The sequence below is a fragment of the Phyllostomus discolor genome, chromosome 15 (genome assembly GCF_004126475.2).
Source record: "Phyllostomus discolor isolate MPI-MPIP mPhyDis1 chromosome 15, mPhyDis1.pri.v3, whole genome shotgun sequence".
Classification (NCBI taxonomy): domain Eukaryota; kingdom Metazoa; phylum Chordata; class Mammalia; order Chiroptera; family Phyllostomidae; genus Phyllostomus; species Phyllostomus discolor.
Genome location: NC_040917.2, coordinates 10,253,940 through 10,262,916, shown reverse-complemented (window position 1 = coordinate 10,262,916; position 8,977 = coordinate 10,253,940). Strand labels below are relative to the sequence as shown.

Below are 8,977 nucleotides of genomic sequence, written 5' to 3'. Positions count from 1 at the left end.
GTCTTAACTGGCACTTAAGCTAGTGACTATCATATTTTGACAACCTCCAGTGCAAATGCCCAGTGTGGAAATATGTGTGGTAAATTAATCACTTATATTTATGAAAGAAAATGAAATGGTAAAATGGCTGGCTTACAAAACAAACTAAATTCAGAGGAAAAAATATAAAAGGAATATAAAGAAAGATCTTAATTTTAAGTCTATTGTGTGATCAAAATATCGACAGCGGTGTGAACCTAGATCAGATTCCTGTTGCTAAGACCACCAGGCAGCCCCCCGCCTGGCTCCTCCCACAGACTCCCCTCTTCGAATGAGGTGTTTAATTGAGGCTTTGTTTATAGGACACCAGGTAATAGATGATTTTTTTTTTTTTTAATGAATAGGGTAAGTTCCTTGGTTGGTTGAACACATATAGACTATTGAGATCATGAAAACTTCCCCATTACATTAGGTTATCGAAAAACGAAAGCCTTCCTAGTTTTGATTTAAGAGAACAGGGCTGGTGGCTGAAAATAGGGGTGCTCTGCAGGCTGCCTATGTATGCTACTGAACTCAAGGGGTTCACCTCTTGGAATGTTCTATTCAAGAACAGGACATGGCTGTTGCGAGGTAGTTGCATTTCCTTGCAACAAGTAAAGGAAACAGGAGATTCATTCCCAAAGCTCCTGCCTGGGGGAGGGAGCCTCAGCCGTTGCTTATACACGCTATCTGGTCCATTACACATTGATTTCCTCTTTGCAGTTGGCTACGCTTCTCTGGTTGGGTTCCCGTCAAATGCATCGCATCGTGTCTACAGCTGGTCTGCTACACTTTAATGTTTAGCAAGAACAGCATTTAGTAAGAAGTGCCCAGATCTAAAGACCCTTGTCCTATCTAACACACACTCACTGAATAATTAATGTCACCTTTAGTGGAAGATGAAAAGTGGACAGGTATGGAAGCTCGAGCCGTATCTCCTCGCCCCTGACCTCAATGTCACAGGGAATCTCCTCCGCCACTCTGTCTTCCGGGGCCTGATCAGGGCACTCGTGCACCTGTTTGAAAGGGTAGCTACTCGTTTTTGAAGGTGCTATTAAGTGTTTTCTTTGCCTGTGGCTGCGCAAGGTCCTGTCAAAGGAAATTCCATGGAACTGAGGTCTGTTTGCCACCAGAGGCTTTGCAACCCTCTGCGATGGTCTCCAACGCAGCGGGAGGCGGTGGAGCAGCTGCAAGTCTTTGGGGAGCCCCGCCCAGTTCCTCCGGCAAGTCCTCCAGGTCTGCAGCCTTCTCCTAGTCCCGCAGCGAGAACAGCTCCTAATGAGGAGAACCAAACGCTTCTTGAAATCCCGTTTTAGTAAAAGCAGTTTTGCAAGCCACGACCTTTCCTTGGGGCTGTTTCACTCGTACTGAAATAGAAATAATGAAAGGGACCAAGGCAGTCCCTGATGTAATGCCGATCATCGTTCCCCGAGCTTTAGTGAGTTGTTCAAACAGTCCTACTTACTTATTTTCTTTACAGTGCCTTCCATCCCAAGGGTGTGCCCAGTTTTGGACACCGTTACAGACTAAGGCATTACTGATGCACACGTTGCTATGGCAAAGAAGGCGGAGCCTGTGCAGGGAGGCTCCACAGAGGAAGTGAAGAGCATTCTAAACGCGCCAGCCGGCTGCCTTCCTCGCCCACAGTCGCATCACTCCGTCTCCTGTTTCAAGCATTTCGTCCTTGACCACGGTGCTGGAAAACCCGGCCTGGACACTTTCAATAGAATTGCTTCCCTCCTAGAGTGCAACAGAGCTTCTCTGGCATTCCTTGGCGTGCTCCATCTGATATAATTTAGAAATCTCAAATAAATTTCGCTTCCGGAGTAGCTTCAGTTGTCGATATACAGACCACTGTTTGGCCAGGCTTTGCTTGTATTTGTCGTCCCAGCCGACTAGAGCGTACTATTCCATCAGCGCCTGAGAGCTCAAACTGGCACCCTGGCGTGGGGTTTATAACGCCTCCTGGTTAGGTAAAGGCTGGAGCTGGAATAAATAAATATTTGCTCGAAGTTCCAGTCCTTAACGTGCTTCATCGGAACTAAACCCAATCCACGTGAACGTACGCCCCTGTGGATCTGATTAATGGGTGGGTTTCACACCGCAGAATCCATCCAGGAGCGGAGAGAAACGAAATGCCCCATCTCGCACTTCCAAGTGACCAAACCCACCTCCAGAGGATGGTTCTATATTAAAATGTTCATCGAAGGTCACCTCTCTTCTTTGACGAGGAGTAGCTTCCAAAATGTAGATACGGTCCTGTGTGGCGGATGTGAGTCAGGATTACTAGGTGAAGCCAAATGACCTTCATTGCTGGTGCGAACCCCAAATGCCAGACTAGGTGGCAGGAGTGTGCTCGACCCCAGTCATTTGTCCATGTGGGGGCCTTTAGGCCACAGCAATGCCTACCAGCTACCAGCACTGTTATTAGCAACACCGAGGACCCCGGGGCCTTGTTCCAGGACGCGGGCGCGCCCGCAGCCCTGCTCCGAGCACACGCAACCACCGAGCTGCCTCCCGCGGGCCGCCACCCCAGAGCCCCCCGCGGGCTCCGCTTCGGGCTCCGCAGTGCGCTGTCTCACCGACCGCGGGGAGCCCAGCAGCTGGGACCCAGAGACTGCCGGGCGCTGCCGGGCTCAAGCCTTTGGCATTTAAACCGGGAAAGGCGAAAGCCACGTGTCAACCGCACCCCCTAGTGGTGATCTCATTCAAAGGCAAATTGTTTCCAAAGAACTGAGCTTTGGCCTTCACGTTTGAAAGAATACAGGAACTACAATGAATAATCAAATAACCATTTTTTTCTTTGGTTGTCTTCCTGGTATACAAAGCTTATTTCCCGGTTGTGGAAACAATGTTTGCCTTCCCAGGCAGAACGAGCTCACTAATACTGCTCCTCTGTCCACCTCCCCTTTTCCTGCAACCTACTACCATTTTTATCTCCGTCTCTGTGGCGCTGTCTCTGAGGGTCTGTCCCCGTGTGTTTGTCTATCTTTTTTCCCACACTCTGTCTCTGTCTCCCTTTCTTCCTTTGTCCATCTATCTGGAATAAAAACAGGAACAAACAAAACAAACCAAGAAAATCTGCAGTCAACGTAATGGTGGTTGTCAGAGGGGGAGAGGGTGGGGAGACGGCAAAGTAGATAAAGGAGTCAGTGGTTTGGTAACAAATGAAAACTAGTCCGTTGAGGAGCGTACTGTCGTGTATACAGATGTCAAGGTACAACGTCCCATACCTGAACCTTCCAGGGCATTGTAAGCCAATGTAACCTCAATAAAAAAGGCAGAGATTGGCAGAATGGATTTAAAAAATTAGGACCCACATCTATGCTGTCTGCAAGAGCCTCACTTTGGATCCAAAGAGGCAAATACGTTGAAACTGAAAGAATGGAAAAAGATATTTTGTATAAATAGCAAGAAGAGAGCAGGGGTGACTATCCTAATACCAAACAAAGTAGATGTTAAATTTTAAAACTTACGTTAGACAAAGAAAGACATTATATTTTAGTAAAAGATTCAATACAGCAAGAAGATATAACCATTATAAGCATTTATAATTATAGCACATCAAAATCTGTGAAACGAACATTGAGGGAACTGATTAGACAGGGATAATTCTACAGTAGTCACTGGAGACTTCACTACGCTGTCCATAGCAGAGAGAGCAACCAGACAGAGGTTAAGGAAGGACATAGAATGGACAGCTTGAACAGCACATTAAATCAACTGTTCTAGCAAATATATGCAGAACATTCTACCCGACGACAGCATACATGTTCTCAAGTGGACATAGGACATTTTCCACAATAGACCGGATGTTAGGTCACAAATTGTCTCCTTAATAGATTAAAAGAGATACATATCATACAAAGAGTCTTCTCTGACCACAACAGAATCAAGTTAGAAACCAATACCATACACAAAACTGGAAAATTGATATAACTCTGGGATTAAACAACACACTCTCAAGCAACTAATGAATCAAGTAAAAAAAATCACAAGGGAAATAAAAATAGTCAAAGCTTAATGAAAATAAAAATACAACAAAGCAAGCTTATGGGGCACAGTGAAAACAGTGTAAAGGGGAAAGCCTTGTAGCTTTAAAGGCTTACATTAAAACAAGTTCCAAGGATGTCAAATAAACATCCTAACTTTACAACTGAAAAAGAACAAGAAGAACAAAAAGAGAAAAAGAACAAATTACACCCAAAGCAGCATAAAGAAGAAAATAAGGAAGATAAGAGCTGAGATAAATAAAATAGAGAATAAACAAATGATAGAGAAAACCCCAAAATTAGTTCTTCAAAAAGATTAACAAAATGGACACACCTATATCTATACCAAATAAGAAACAAAGGCCACTCGAATTACTAAAATCAGAACTGAAGGACAGTCCATCACATGGAAATAAAAAGGGTGATAAGAGAATCCTGCGAACAAGGGTATGCCAACAGATTGGATAACCTAGATGAAACAGACAAATTCCTAGGAAGAGAAATCCTACTAATTCTGAATCACAAAAAAATATGAATGCACCTGTCACTGGTAATGAGATTGGGTCAGAAATCAAAAACCTCCTGGCAAAGGAAAGCTCTGAATCTGATGGCTTCCCTGGGGCGTTCTACCAAACTTTTAGAGAATCGACACCCATCTTTCTCGAAGTCTTCCAAAAACCTAAAGAGGAGGAGCCACATCCCAACTCATCCTACGAGTCCAGCATCGTCCTGACATCAAAGCCAGACAAAAATGCCACAAGAAAAGAAACTGCAGAGCAATTTCCCTTACGAACATCGATGAAGAAATTCTGAACATATATTGGGTCCTTGCCCTGTGGGGTGAAATTCGCCCTAGAAGTGAAAGAAGGGGTGGCCCGAAGCTGAGTGAGACACCGTGCTGCCTGGGGTAACGACAGAGAGGAGTGCCACCCTCCCGGCTGGAGCTGCGCAGGGAGAGCGTCCCCATCATCTCCGTGTAACTCCCAGTCTGGTCCCCTCAGAACAGGCGAACCCCAAAGGGTAACTGTGGACCGGGGGGGTCTGCCCGTCATGGATTGCAGCCCCAATGGGACCAGCACCTGTTTTTGCATGTGGCTGTTACTTCTATAAATGACTGAGAGAAATTTTTTAAAAAGAATAATATTTGGTAGCATGGGAACATTACGTGAAACCTGAATCCCAGCGCTTATGAATAAAACTCTATGAACAAATCACATTGACCAGCATCACGAGACTAGGGGCTCACACAACGTCCTCCACTCAGAGGAAGCCAATGATCAGGAAAGTTGGAAAATGCAAACAGGAATATCTCAACACAGCTGATATTCTTCGTACAAATAAAACTTGGAAGTTGGGCTGCAACCCAAGTAAGGTGCCGAGTGGCCCATTTGTTCGCCAAGTGAGGAAAGCCGTTTACAGCTGATGATTACAGCTAATCGAAACCATGTTTGATTCCAGCAGCCGAAGAAATGCGTTCAGAGAAAACAACCTTGTTGAAGGCGATTGGCTCACCGCTTGGTAAGATGAGGACTTAGGGAGCAAGAGCAATAGCAATTTTTAAAAAAATATGCATAGCTGTCCAGCAGAGGGCAGCATTACCCCGCAGAGCCAAAATCAAGCGGGGATACAGTTCAGAGGATCTTAAATGTGGGTGTGTGCTCATTTGCCAAGATTTAATAACCGACAACCTGTCTAACTTTCATGAAAACATTGCAAGATAGGTACTATTTTTTGGTCCTGATTTTACAGCGGTTAAGTGACACTTAGAAGGTCATGCTGTTAGTAACCCTAAGCCGTTTGTCTTGCTCCAGGACTGTATTTTTATTTATGTAAATGATTATAAAGTGCTTTCTAGGTGCCAGGCATGGTCTAGCACTATGCATGTTTTAATCCCTTTACTCTTACCATAGCCTCAGGATTTCAGTACTTTTATTGCCTTCCACATTTCACAGATGCAGAAACTACACACACACATGAAACAAAAACCAGAGAGAGAACGTGGGCTCTTACCCGCTAGGGCCACTCCCTCGGGATGGGTCCAGCCTTAGGAAAACGCTGCGGCAGCAACTGGCTCACAGGCAACAAGAATTGCCACTTGCCATCCCTGTCTGCCTTCTTCTGGAACATTCTATGGTGACTTCTTTCTTCCTCATTGCCAGGATGGATGTGCTCTAGTCTTTTTCTCAAGACACAGACAGGTGATAAGTTTTATTGTTGCTGTGCAACGTGGAAAACATAAATTTAGAAATATGACAACAGGGGAGATGAAGAGACAGAAAAAGTCACCTTGAACTTGGTATTTTCCACTTTCACAGAGCGATCACCAGTGAATGCACACCAAAGGCAAGACTGCAACTGTGTGAGAGTCAGGCAAGTGGAAGCGGGCACACGTGTGTACCCATGTGCACACAACACACACATGTTAAAGGAGCTCTTTCAGCTCAAGGGACTGGAAATCACTGCACCCACTTGCATTGACGAAATGTTCTTCTAGAAAAAGGAGCAAGAATTGTAGGGCCTGCGTCTCGATAGAATGGTTTTTCATTTTTAGAAAATCACTTTGGTTAGTGCAAATTTAACTTTATCGCTTAAATCTGAAGGCAGAACTGAGGCTGGGTCAGCCTGACCTGCTAGCTAAGTCAGAAGCTATCAAGAAAAATAGGAGAAGGAGATGCATTCCCTGGAGAGATGGGATGCACAGCGAGGTTTAGAATGCAGCAGTGGGAGGAGCTAATCAATCAAAACCACCTGGATGCACCATTTCTGTAACTCAGCTCTGCCATCGCTGCAGGGGGTCAGGGTTTCTCCCAGGTGGTGTGACCCCAAACCTTCACTCCTATGTGGCCCTTTTTTAGTGGCCGGTCTTTCCTGTGGGGCTGCAGTTTCCCGCTGGCCAGTAAGTACTACAGGCCAGGGTGTCTAAAGGGCACCCGGGGAAGAGGCTGGCTTTCAACCTTGGTGCTCGTCACCCCGGTGAGTGTTGGTGGCAGGGTTTCCACCTGGTGATCCGTCAGTCACCTCGGCTTATTCTCTGCTTTTTGCTCAGGTGGCACCGAGGACCCCAAATGACCAGGGTGGTCTCAACTTCCGATTTCATTTTTACTTGATTAAAAAAACCGTGATTGAAATACATGTGCCTAAATTGCAAAAAGCTTCCAGTGTAGAGTGTGACAAATTGGTACAAAACCACACCCCGGCCTCGGCCGGGCGGCTCAGTTGGTTGGAGCATCGTCTGCACACCAAAGGGTTGCAGGTTTGATCCTGGGTCAGGGCACATACTCAGGTTGTGGGATCGATTCCCAGTGTAGCGCGCGTGGGAGGCAACCGATCTGTGTTTCTCACATCGGTTTCCCTGTCCCTCTCTCCTCTCCCCCTCTCTCTAAAATCAGTAAACATATCCTCAGGTGAGGGTTAAAAGCACACAAAGAAACAAACACCACACCCTGTGCCCACCACCTGGACCCAGAACTAGCACGTTATGAGTTCTCCCGGAGCGCCCTCCCGGCCACTGTCCCGTGGAAAACCACTAACCCAACTTCTGAAACCGCAGATGGGTTCTGTCTGATCTTCAGCTCTGCTGAAATGGCCTCGCACAGCATGCGCTCTTCTGTGCCTGTTTTCTTTAGCCCGACGTTATGTTGGTGGGGTTCATTCGTGCTTTTCAGTTGTCCGTTTACTTGCCTTGCTCTCGGAACACACCCCGGTTAATGTCTCCATTCCACGGTGATGGGCCTTAGGGGTCCAGGCCATTTCCTGCTCTAAGCCACACCCCCAATACTGTTGCGCGGACACTCTCGCCTGTGTCTCTGGGCGTGCACGTGCATGCACTTCTCTTGGGCACACCTGGGGCTGCGTTCCCGGGTCCGAGGGAATCTATGTGCTCCACTCTCAAAGATTCTCCCAAACCATTTCTCAGACGTGGTTGTGCCAACTTATAACCCCACCAGTAACGTCTGAGGGTTTTAGTTTTTCCGCATTCTTGCCAGTGCTGGCTTTTTTGTTTTTTATAGAAGTATTGTGGTTTTAACTTGGCATTTCTTCAGTAACAGTTGAAATTCAGCATGTTTCCATACATTTATGGGCCATTTGAACGTGCTCTTGTGAAATGATCATCCTGTTCCCTTTTCTATTACTTTGTCTTTTCTTATTGTCCTCCTTTGTCAGATACGTAATTCCAATGTATTCTCTCTTTACTGGTCATTTAATTCTCTTACTGCTATTGTTGGATGTTCAGGCATTCTGACTTTTAATTTAGTCCAAATTGTAAATCTTTCCCTTAGTGATTGGTGCCTTTTGTATCCTCAAAGAAATTATTTCCTGTCCCAAAGTCATGGAAATAGTCTCATGTCGTATGTTCCAAAAACCAGTAGTGTTTTACTTTTCACGTTTGGGTCTGTAATTCTCCAGCAGTGACATACTCGTGTATGATTTGAGTAGGGATCAAGTTTAATTCCCTGCTTATTACTGTGTAATTGAGCCAGCACTATTTAATGAAAAGATCATTCATTAAATTGCCTCTGATCCTCCATCCAGGTCCCGGGAGCCCACAGGCCTGTTTCTGGAACCTCCGCGCGGGTCCGGCAGCTGGTCCGCGCATGCGCTGGTGCCGGTGGTGTTTTTGCTGTGTCTCTGAGACATCCGTCTGCATTGATGTCCACACAACCATCTCTTCCTCCTCGCCCACCTTTTCTCAGTTGTCTTTGTCTCTTACACACTTTTAAATGCCTGCACACCCACGGACACTACCGGATGTCAACTGAGGTTGCGTCCCCTCTGGACAAGTTTGGTCTTCTCCACACTGACGCTTGCAAACCTTCCACACGGCACACACCATTCCTCTCCATTCGTGAAGTTTCCATTCACTCCTCGAAATAATTTTTATATGTTTTTGTGTCAAAGTCTTATACATTTTTATTAGATTATTTTTAGATGTTTGGAGATTTAAAAATTTTTAATTAATTTAGTTT

General features: G+C 45.7%; 1 pseudogene; it reads right to left on the bottom strand.

Annotated features, from left to right (window-relative positions):
* Positions 1-315: 315 nt before the first annotated feature.
* Positions 316-8,648, bottom strand: LOC114512455 (annotated as a pseudogene).
* Between the last annotated feature and the right edge of the window lie 329 nt (positions 8,649-8,977).